The sequence below is a fragment of the Choloepus didactylus genome, chromosome 2 (assembly GCF_015220235.1).
Source record: "Choloepus didactylus isolate mChoDid1 chromosome 2, mChoDid1.pri, whole genome shotgun sequence".
Lineage (NCBI taxonomy): Eukaryota > Metazoa > Chordata > Mammalia > Pilosa > Megalonychidae > Choloepus > Choloepus didactylus.
In genome coordinates, this window is record NC_051308.1 from 54731301 (window position 1) to 54741086 (window position 9786).

The window sequence follows — 9786 nt, forward strand, 5'->3', positions numbered from 1 at the left end:
GAGCTGTAAAAATGCTTTCACATCCCTTATCGCATCAGAGCCCCATCAGAACCCTGTGAAGAAGGTATTGTTACTCCTTTTACAGGTGAGGACTAGGGCCTCAGAGAAATCACACAGCTGGGAGCAGTTGACTCAAACCCATGAAGCTTGGCCCCACACTCACTGTTATTCTATGATCCTAAGTTGTTAATGGAATCTACTGCTCATCAATTATCTTATTCATCCTCACAACCGCTCTAAGGTATTATTGCCTCTGTATTACAGATGAGACAACTGAGACTCAGAGGTTAAATAACTCATCCAAGGTCATATGGGTGTTAGGGCCGAGTCTATCAGAATCCAAAGCCTATGCGAATAATGCTGAAGGGGAAACTGAGGCTCAGAGAAGTCACTTGCCCAAGATCAGAGTTCTTTAGGGGCAGCACCAGAATTAAAATGCAGGTTAAAAATCCCCAAGTCTAGTGTTTTTTCAATTGCACCCACACTGCCTGCCACAAGAACCTGTGGTGTGAGGCTCATTCATTCCAATCCAGGGAGATCCAAAGGACAAAGCCGGTTGTTCTCCTGCTGGATTTAGTTCTTAGCTTAGGCTGTGTTCCCCTGGCTGACCTCTCCCTATTCACACCTCTCCCTCTGTCTGTCAGCATTCCTCACCACCTCCAGCCCCAGTTTTTGGATTCAGCTCTTCTCCCTTATTCTCTGAGACTGGGAACAGCCAGGTCTTTAAGGTTCTGTGGAGGAACGATGAGAAGAATGAGCAAAGGACCCCTGTCCCCCATCCAGTCTCATCACTCTCCTCCAGCCCCCAAAAGCATAGTCTTCCAAGCCCCTGGAGAGGGAAGGGAGTTCCTTGAGAGGGAACTGATGCAAATCCTGGCTCTGCAAACACAAAACTTTCCAGCCCTGCAACCCCTGAGGGCTCTGGAGAAAACGACTCAAACTGCTGGCCTGGCCAGGACAACATGAGCCCAGAGATTCTGGCAGGAAGGGGCAACAAATCCAGAACATTCCTTTACCCCTGCCCCCATCCATCTACCACTCCCCAAGTCCACCTTAAGAGAACCCCAGCAGATAATCACCAGTGCACCCTACCTCTACCCCTCAACTCAAGTCAGGGACTTAACTCAAGCTTCTTTCTCACACCTCACCCTCTAGGGTAGAAAAGAAGACAAAATATTTGTAAGTGAAGAGAATGGGAAAGGAAAGGAATAAAGTTTGGCTGAAATCCCTTGAAGATTCAGAATTTGGGCTGCGAAGAACCCAGGTCACTCTGGACTGGTATTCTTTTCTTCCAGGAGAGATAATAGAAGAAGACAAAGTTCCTACTCAAGAGCTGAACATTTTAATAAAATGTTCTGAAATTTTATTGAATATTTTTATAAAAATGAAACCAGTTGCAATTCCAGTGTTCAGTGACCATTTAGTTTTCAATAAAAAGAATCAGTATCATGTTTCATGCATCATGACGGTTAGTTCCACGTATCAACTCCACTAAGTTATGATGTCCAGTTGTTTGGTCAGGCATTGGCCAGCTTCTTACTGTGAGGAGTTTTCATAGATGGGATTTGCATCCATAATCAGCTGATTACATTTACAATCCATTGGTTACATCTACAGTGAACAAAGGAGGTTGCCCTCAGCAATGTGGGGAATCTCCTTGACTGATCAGTTGAAGGTCTTAAAAGTCAGAATTGAGGATCTCAGAGCCAGAAAAAGAATTTCTGCCTCAACTTCAGCATCAGCTCTTGCCAGAATTTCCAACCAGCCACCTTCTGAGGAATGCAGGTTAAGAACTTAAGCACCACCTTTATAGGAGTTTCCAGCTTGCAGTGGTCTGCCCTATGGAGTTTGGCCTTGCCAGTCCCCACAGTCAGGTGAGTCAATTCCTGATAATATATCTATCTATATCTATATCTATATCTAATCTATATATAATATTTCTATATAATAAATATATATTCTCCTATTGGTTCTGCTTCTCTGGAGAACCCTAATAAACATATGTAGACCTACAAATATAAAACCTTAAGAATAATATAAATTGTCTAATACTACAAAATATTCCTCAGCCACCATATGCAACTGTTGCAAATGCCTCACTAATTCATGAGTACCTCCAGAACTAGCAATTGTAACACAAAAAGAGAAGAAACAGACGCTCAGCACTGCTGGGAAACATGTCATGCAAGAATCCATTGCAGTCATGCTATCTGAGAGGAAGGATTTGGCAAGTTAATTTTCTTTTCTTTTAGCTAAGCACTTCCACTGTTCAATTCCTCCCTGCACTCCTAAGCCATGTCTGTCTCCAAAGTTCACAGTGACACAACTCACAAACCTTCAGGGCACTGGGGCCCAGTTACACACACACATACACACACACAGGAGAGCATAGAGTAAGAGACATGGAGACGTATTTCCCTGGGGACTGAACTGTATTAGTCTCAGGAATATGTGTTTAGGGTTACCAGTTGTTCTGTGCCATCACTGAGTGCTGAATCCCAAGTGACAGAGACACCCCTGTTTTCAATAGACTTAGTTCTTTTGTGGTCGTACCGTGTGGTGCGTTCGAAAGCTTGGAGCCTAAGGCAGGAGGCTCTCTTGCCCTGGTCTAAGAGATAGCATCTCTTTATATACTCCAGCAGGAGAAATATATATATGTATATAGAACCTGGTCTAGAGATTCAGAAAATCTTCTGTGGTGAGGAGGTCACGATTAAGCTGAGATTTCAAAGTTGAGTAGGAGTTAACTCAGCAAAGAGTTGGGGGAAAACTGTGACAGACAGAAAGAATAGAGTATACAAAGAATCTAAGGTAAATGAGAGCCAGATGCCTTCAGGAAACTGAAAGGGGGCCAGTTTGGGCCTTGGTGGCCAGGATAGGAATTTTAGACTTGGACTTAAAGACAATGGGCAAAGGAAGAATAGTTAAGAGGTTGTTTCCAGCCCCCCTCCTTCTTTTCTTCCTTCCTCCCTTCCTTCCTTTCATTCCTTCATTCTAACATTTATACAATGTTTATCCTATGCCAGGTTCTGTGATTTATAAATATTAACTCATTTAATCCTAATAATTACCCTCTAAAGTAGGTTGCTACAATGTAACAAGTGAAAAATGAACTCACTGGATTGAAGAAAGGTAGGTGGATTAAAAAGTTATTTAGGAGGTAGAATCAGTGGGTGACAGTGATTGATGGATGGTGGAGGTAGGGGGTGAGTAGAGAAGTAGCAGAAGGAGTCATGAATGATTTCAGGGGGCTCACCTGAGGAACAGGGAGAGTGACTCTATTTACTGAGCTGGGGAAGACTGAAGACAGAGCAGATATCTAGTAGATGAACATCTTCATTTTTGGATATAATATGCTGGAGGTTCTGAGGCATTCACGTCTGGAGATCAGAAGAGACAACTAGAACAAAGATATCTGGGAGTCATCCACAGAGCACAATGGACACTATGAGAATGGATGAGACCCAATAACTAAGGGTCTGGTAGAGAAAGAAGAGACAAATTTGTAAGTCTAAATTAGAAAATGTCAGCAAACATCAAAGAAATTTATAAAGCATTTTTTAAAATGTAAATTTCAATTTAGAAACATAAAGTCTGTGCTCAAGGACCTTGCAATCTAACTGGGAAAACAAAACCAACACACAAAACAGTAAGTCAATATAAAAGAAGTCAAACTCCGTGACATCATTTCATCAAAGCCTTTTGTAATACTAGCACTGCCTACCATTTCATCTTTCACCCTACACTTCTCTACGCACATCCAGCCACATAGTGAATAACTTGATGTTCCCTGAAGATTCTGCATTCTGCTTTATCTGTCTGCCATTTTACTCTGTTGCTTCTAGCTAGAATGATTTTCTTCCCTGGTCTGTCAGGTAAGCCTGCACAGTAAGGCTGGATCAAAGCCTCTCTAGGTCTTTGAAGATGTCCTGATCCTTCCCAGACAAGTTTAGTGTTTCTTCCTAAGACAAGGGTATATAAATATACATTTTTTGAACTGAAAATGTACACATTTTGTTTTCATTTGTCATGTCTGTGCTGGTTTGAATATATTATGTCCCCCAAAATGCCATTATCTTTGATGCAATCTTGTGTGGGCAGATGTATCAGTGTTGATTAGACTGTAATTCTTTGAGTGTTTCCGTGGAGATGTGACCCACACAACTGTGGGTGATAACTCTGATTGGATACTTTCCATGGAGGTGTGGCCCTGCCCATTCAGCATGGGTCTTGATTAGTTTACTAGAGCACTATATAAGCTCAGACAGAAGGAGCAAGCTTGCTACAGCCAAGAGGGACACTTTGAAGAATGCGCAGAAGCTGAGAGAGAAACTGCAGTTTACAGAGACATTTTGGAGAAGGCCTTTGAAAGCAGACTTTTGCTCCGGAGAAGCTAAGAGAGGACACAAGAGCAACTGAGAGTGACATTTTGGAGAGAAGCTGAAGCCTAGAGAGGAAAGTCCTGGGAGAAAGCCATTTTGAAAGCAGAGCTCCAGAGCAGATGCCAACCACGTGTCTTCCCAGCTAACAGAGGTTTTCTGGACACCATTGGCCATCCTCCAGTGAAGGTACCCGATCGCTGATACGTTACCTTGGACATTTTATGGCCTTAAGACTGTAACTGTGTAACCAAATAAACCTCCTTTTATAAAAGCCAGTCCATTGCTTGTGTTTTGCAAAAGGGCAGCATTAGGAAACTGTGACAGCCCTCCTCAATCCAGCTCAATCTAGACTCTTCTCATGCCTGTTGCTGTACGTGCTACAGCACAGTGGTCTTAAGTTCACTGAAGTCCCTAGGTTCCCTCCCATGTCATGCTGGTCCCTCTTCCTGGAATGCCCTGCCCTTCTCCCCCACCCCACCATTACCTAGTTAACACCTATCTTCCTTTACAGGTTAGTTTCACATCCATCATTTGTTCAGCAACACCCTGCATGGCCTCCTTGATGAAGTCAGTTCTTTCTATTGCGCCCCTCTTTTGGAGGATTTATCACAATGGTTACAAAACTAAACAACAACAACAGCAACAACTTTACTGTGGTATGAGCTATATCTATACAATGCAGACACAAACTTTCTCAGAGATGTTGAGAGGATTAGTGATAGTATAACACTTGGAATATTTCATGCACACAGTAGGAGTGCAACAATTTCAGTCTCACCAAATGCAAAATTCCCCATTTAACCACTTCAGGTATACAATACAAAGATATATTTTTGTTAAAGCTCCCCAGGAGGTTCTAACATGTAGCCAGGGTTGAGAACCACCAAGTTGGAGCTCTATTCCCCAAACTGTTTGGATCATGGGAGTCATCTGGGGGCTTTTTAAAAGGTTGGGTTTCCTGGCTCTGCACCAGACCTTTGGAAACAAATTTCCAGGAGAGAGGCCTGGAAATCTATATTTTAAAAGAAGTGCCCACAGGTGATTCCTATGATCAGGTCAGTTTAGGAAAGCCTGGACCAAGGGATAATCAAAGGGCAATAAACACAGAGGATAGTTTAAAACTACATAATCTGGTTTGCAAAATATAATCTTCTTGTATCCTGGCTCTCCAAGATAAAGGTCATTCATCCTAGGCTTGTGACCCACTGCAGGAAAGCTGCCCTGCCTCGCCCCTACAAGCATCCATGTGCCACAGAATGTCCGTCTTTTACCCTTTCCAATTAGGAGTGCCCTCAAATTCTGGGAAGTCTGGACTTCCATGGAAGGTACAGAGAAAGCCTAAGATGCCCCCTTCAGATGCCTAATCCCTACTATGGCTCTTTTTCTTTGGTGAGACTGAAATTGTAGCAATCCTACTGTGTGCAGGAAATATTCCAAGTGTTACACTATCACTCCTCTCAACATCTCTGAGAAAGTAAGTAGTGTCTGCATTGTATAGATATAGCTCAGAGACATTAAGGTGCTGCCCAAGGTCACACAGCTTACATGTGGCTAAGCATAGATTCAAATCCAGGTCCATGTGGCCCATCCCACTGTGCAGCACTGCCTCTCAAAGATTACTTCTCTATTCCCAGTTATAGTTCACCAAACAATTTTGCTTTCTGCTAAGGCTTCCTAGCTCTACTCAGTAATTTCATTCCTGCAGCTCCAAAATACCTAGAACCATCCTGCCTAGCGGAATCTCAGAGTGGGTATCCAGGAGGCTTTGAGAGAGGGGAGCTCAGTTGGAGAGAAGCAAAGGGGATGGGGAGAGCAACCAGCTCTGGGTGCAGATGGCCACACTTCCCCATTCCACCCCCCATCACTACATCCTCCTAGCAGTGAATGAAGCCGGAAGAGGATGTCACCTCAGCTCTGGGCAGCAGGAAAGAAGTTGACCTCTGTAAGGGAGATAGCAGGGGAGGGGTTATAGCAAGGGAAAAATGGGAGGGGGCACCCTCCCCCAGCAGAAACAAAAAGCAGAAAAGTTTCCAGCCACGCCAGACCAGTTTTGTGACTACGCCATGCTGGTTTTAGGGTTCAGGGTCTATGGGGCTCTGGAATGTTATGATATTTCAGGATGGGTATCCAGGTAGTCCACGGAGAAGCCATTGCTAGATAGCAGCCGCCCCTGAAGGAAGGCCATGAGGCCTTAGCATAGAGGTGAAATGAACCCTATATTAGGAAAACTGCTAAGCAAGATTTAAGAAGGCTATGCCACAGAGGCTCTTCCCTCACAAGTTAATCCATGGTCCTTGGCAATGATCAGCAAGTCTCCCCAAAAGCCTCCCTTCTCCCACCAAATAACTCAATTTCAGTGAAAATACTGTGCTTGCTATACGAACACATTTTCATGATGTGGTAGATTGAACTGTATACCCCAATTTGGACATGTTCTTGGTCTTGGTCTACATGCTGGTGGATGTGGACCCTTTGTAATTAGGTTCTCTTGAAGGTGTTACTTCCTTTGGTGTGATCCAACTGAATCAGATTCAGCTTTAATCTGGATTACTGGAGTCCTTTACAAGCGGAATGAAATTCAGACAGAGAGAGAAAGACACAGGAAGAAGCTGGAAGTCTACAGAGGAGAAAGGAGAAGACATCACCATGTGCATTGCCATGTGATAGAAAAGCCAAGGATCAAGGATCGCCTGCAGCCAGCCCCAGAATGCCACAGTCTTCAGGGAGAAAGCATTGCCTTGCTGATGCCTCAATTTTGGACTTCTCCTAGCCTCAAAAATGTAAGCCAGTAAATTCCTGCTGTTTAAACCAACCCATTCGTGGTATTTCTTTTAGCAGCCAGGAAATCAAGACACATGACAAGTCACCTAGCCCCTCTCCAACTAGACTGCTTCCTCTACGTTTATCCTATATGGAAATTCTGGAGCCACTAACTGTTCTCAGGGCAATGTCTCCTGAAGGACCTGGGGAGTGGATGCTTTAAGTTCATTAGGGTGCCATGGGGGGTAGTATCCCTCTCTCCCATAGTAATGGAACTTCTGATCTGACCTGATCTCGGCACCATAGCTGAAGGAGAAGGAGAGGGCACTGAAGCGTACAACAGCGATAGAAAGTGCTGTAGAATGCAACAGGCCTGTGACAGGCTCTTTCTGGAGATGAAGGAGCTGGCGGTAACTTAAAGACCTTCCATCTTCAGGAAGGACATTACAGGCCTTGAAGAAATTAAGGACATATCTGCAGAAGAGTTCCCCAATGTGGATATTGGAACAAGACCCTGTAACCAAACTCTTCAGGATCTCCTTTGAAGAGGGAAAGTTATTTCTAAGTATAGAAGAACTCTCTCAGCTAACAAGCTTTAAGGGTGCGCATTCTTGAGGCAGGAGGAGGGCCAAATGAACTCTGGAGGTTCTTGTTATACAGAGGTCCACAATGATGCTCAGAGACCCTCACTGTCTCCTTGTCACCAGTAGCCCTACCCCTCCCCAGTTGAATCTCTCCTTCTGAAGCATCTGGCTGGCTTGCTATCTGCTGTAAGTTCCTGTCTTTTCATATGTGATCTCTGACTCCTACATCAGTGCTTCTCTCTTCACAGACTGTAGCTATTTCTGCTCTTTCTGTGGATAAGGGCTGGGGTCTTTTCCTTTCCAAGGTCACAGCTGGCTGGGCTGGAGGGAAATCTACTTCCCCCAGTCCCTCTTGGTGTTTGACTCTCAGGAAAAGCACAACATAGGACAAACTACCTGAATGAGTCTCATCCATTCATTCATTCAACATATTTATTGCACAGCTACTATGTGCCAGGACTAAGAATACACCAGTGATTAAAATAGGCATAAAGCTTGTAATTTTGCCACTGTGGCCCTGAGGCTTCGGAAGACACCCAAACCAAGATCTTTTGGGTTCTATACTCCTAAAAATATTTGCAATTCCTAGAACCAACAAAGGACTCAAAGCTGAAATATATAAAGTCCCCCACACCACTGGATTGTATACTTTAAAGTGATTAGAATGGGAAATTTTATGTTTTATATGTTACCACAATCAAAAAATTTTAAAAACCCATATAACTGTACAACACAAAGAGTGACTCCTAATGTAAACTGTAGTTACATAATATACTTTAGTATATACTTTAGTTAATAATATACTAACATTGTTCAACAAATGTAACCAAACATACCATAGTAATGCAAAATGTTAATAATAGAGAAAACTAGAAGGGGTTGCAGTCTATGGGAACTCTGTACTTTCTGAATGGTTTTTCTGAAAATCTACAACTGCTCTAAAAAAATAAAGGATAAAAAAGAAAAGAAAGAATAAACTCCCACAAAGCAAGGCAGAAAGCCTAATAGGAAAATGGACAAAATACTTGAACAGATATCCAAATGTCAAATTTGGATGAAAAGGTGCTCAAGCTCATTGGTTACAAGGGAAATGCAAATGTAATCCACAATGGGAAACCACTACAAACCCACCAGAATGGCTAAAATTAAAAATATTGACAATAACAAGTGTCAATGAGGATGTGGAGTGACTGGAACTCCAGAAACTGCTAGCAGGAGTGTAAATTAATAGGGCCATTTTGGAAAATTATTTAATAGCATTTACCAAAGTTAAATATATGCCTACCCTATGACCCAGAAATTCTGTTCCTAGGTATTTATCTAAGAGAAATATGAATATAAGTGCACTAAAGGACATGAACAAGAATGTGCATAGCAGCATTATTCATAATAGCCCCAAACTGGGAGCAACCCAATGTCCATCAATAGAATAATGGATAAACTATGGTATATTCATTTAATGGTATATTACATACAGCAATGAAAGTGAATGGGCTATTGCTACCAAAATGTTATGGATGAATTTCACAAACATAAGATTCCGTGAAAGAAGCCAAGCACAAAATAATGCCTACTCTGTGGTTCCATTTATATAGTTTTAAAGCAGATGAAATTAATCTGTGGTGTTAGATAGAGGTTACCTTTTGGGAAAGAGTGTAGAGTAGTAGAGGGGATAAGAAAGGACCTTCTGGGATACCCGAAATGATTTAATTCTTGATCTGGGTGGTGGTTACATGGGTACATTCACTGTTTCATAATTTGTCAACCTGTACATTTAAACTTTGCACACTTTCTCACATGTCTGGTAGATGTCATTAAAAAAAAATACCCTCAGGAGAAGGGAAGAGTTTTCAGGTAGGTGACAAATGGAAGGAGAAAAGGGGATAGGAAAGAAATGAAGATGTTACATATAGGCGGTTGGGCTGTGGCAAGATTAAATGGATGGGGGTTTTGAATGGAGCAGGGTAGAAACTGTCTCCAGCCTGAATGAAGTGTTTCCAGATACATCAGCCTTAATTCCCCCATTCAATCCCTCACCTATTGTTCACAAACCTGATCTT